The 2,165-nt window shown below is 44.8% G+C and overlaps 1 non-coding gene across 1 annotated transcript; it reads right to left on the bottom strand.

Annotated features, from left to right (window-relative positions):
• Positions 1–877: 877 nt before the first annotated feature.
• trnai-uau (transfer RNA isoleucine (anticodon UAU)) lies at positions 878–972 on the bottom strand. Its single transcript has 2 exons — positions 935–972; positions 878–913 (listed from the first exon to the last, which is right to left on the bottom strand). It is a non-coding gene; the product is annotated as a tRNA-Ile (tRNA).
• Positions 973–2,165: the final 1,193 nt, after the last annotated feature.

Here is a 2,165-nt window from a genome sequence, read left to right as displayed (position 1 = left end):
TACACGGAGAGTGGTGGGTGCGTGGAATGCACTGCCAGCGGTGGTAGAAGAAGCAGATACATTAGGGGCATTTAGCAACTCTTGGATAGGTACATGGATGATAGTAGAATGAAGGGTATGTAGGTAGTTTGATCTTAGAGTAGGTTAAAGGGTCGGCACAACATCGTAGGCCGAAGGGCCTGTACTGTGCTGTACTGTTCTATGTTCTATGTTCTTTGATATGAGGGTCCTTGAGAGAGTTCAGAGGAGATTTAGCAGAAGGGTTCCAGGGATGGAGCATTTTAGTTACAAGGTTAGGTTAGCATCCGCAGTATTTTGCTTTTATTTTAGCTTGGCAGAGCTGGGGTTGTTCTCCTTAGAACAAAAGAGATTGAGGGGAGATTTAATAGAAGTGTACCAGATTATGACAGGCTTGGATAAGTTAGACAAGGAAAAATTGTTCCCATTAACAGACTGCACAAGGAGTAGTGACCACAATTTGACAGTTCTGTGGAAAAAAAGGATGTGGGGGAGTATGAGGAAGCACTGTTTTTATATCTCAAGTGATAATGACCTGGAACTCGCTGCCCATAAGAGTGGTGGAAGCAGAAATTATCAATGCCTTCAGGAGGAATTCTGAGAAAAGCAGTCTTGCAGGGCTACGGGCATCGAGCCTGACTGCGTTGCTCTGTGCAGAGATGGCATGGACCGAGTTGTCTCCTTCTCTGCTGGAAATAACTATGAAGTTTTGCAGTGTTCTCACCACACGTGGCTCCTGTTCCTTTGATGTCACATCACAGTTCTATTGTTCCCCTTCTTCTGGCCAGTTCAGACTAATGAATGACTGCTCTCTGCACTGGACAGCTGTTTCTCATTGCACCCCGTTTCTAAAAGTCTATGCTCCAGGTGAGGCTCGAACTCACAACCTCGGCATAGCTCATTAATTGCACTGCTGTATAAGTACCACGCGCTTACCGATTGCGCCACAGGAGCCACATTGTTCCCCTTACAGTATGGCGAATTGTAGGCAAGTTAGCTGAACATCAGTCGTCTGGAAAATGTCCGAATCTATCAGAAAGGAAGTATTAACAAGCACTTGGAAAATCATTGTCTGATCAAACAAAGTCAACATGTTTTTACCGAATGGAAATCTTGATTGACAGATTTATTCCAGAATTCTGAGGATGTAACTGAAAGGGCAGGAATGTAGTATAATTGGATTTCCAAAAGGCATTCGGTAAGATTAATACACTAGATCAAGGCTCATGGAATTGAAGTAATATATTAACATGCAAGGAGGACTTAGAGGTAAACAGACAGAAAGCAACGAGTAGGGATAAATGGAGCATTTTCAAGATATCAGACTGCAACTCGTGGAGTGCCTCAAGGATCAGTGCTGGAGCCAAAGCTTTGTCCAATACCGAGAGTGTGGTGGAAGCGGATTCGGTCCTGGGTTGAAGAGAAGATTGGTCCTTATCATCATTGATGCCAGCCTCGAGAGAATTCCATTAAATCCACGTGCTGTCAAGAGACGGGTGAAAGCACTGAATATAGAAAACACGATGGGCCCTGACACAATTCCAACTGTCATACTGAAGATCTGTGCTCCAGAACCAGCTGTGGCCTGAGAGACGCTGTTTCAGTATAATTGCAAAACGCACATCTTCCTGACAATGCGCAATTTGCCCAGCTATGTCCTGCCTACAAAAATCGGGAAAAGTCCAATCCGCCCATTAACTACCCCATCAGTCTACTCACAATCATCAGCAAAGTTGTGGAAGGTATCGTTGACAGTGCTGTCAATAAACAATTACTCAGTAACACATCGTTGACCGATGCTCAGTTTGGGTTCCACCAGGGGCACGCAATTCCAGACTTCATTACAACCTTGACCAAACATGGAAAATAGAGCTGTTTTCAAGAGGTGACAGTGACTGAAATTGACATAAAAATAACATTAGACCTAGTATGGGATCAAGGAGCCCGAGCTAAACTGGAGGCAATGGGAAAGAGGGGGAAAATGCTCCACGAGATGACGTCTTACCTAACACAAAGGTATGTCCCAGGGGGAGTGTTTGCTCGAGTGGTTGGGGGGGGATTGAACTAAAATGGCAGGGGGATTGGAAACTTTGCAAGGAGTCAGAGGAAGGGGGAATCAAGGACAAGAACAAAAGACATTAAGGGGT

This window comes from Heterodontus francisci, chromosome 34 (genome assembly GCF_036365525.1).
Source record: "Heterodontus francisci isolate sHetFra1 chromosome 34, sHetFra1.hap1, whole genome shotgun sequence".
NCBI lineage: Eukaryota > Metazoa > Chordata > Chondrichthyes > Heterodontiformes > Heterodontidae > Heterodontus > Heterodontus francisci.
This window is presented reverse-complemented; position numbering and strand designations above follow the sequence as displayed.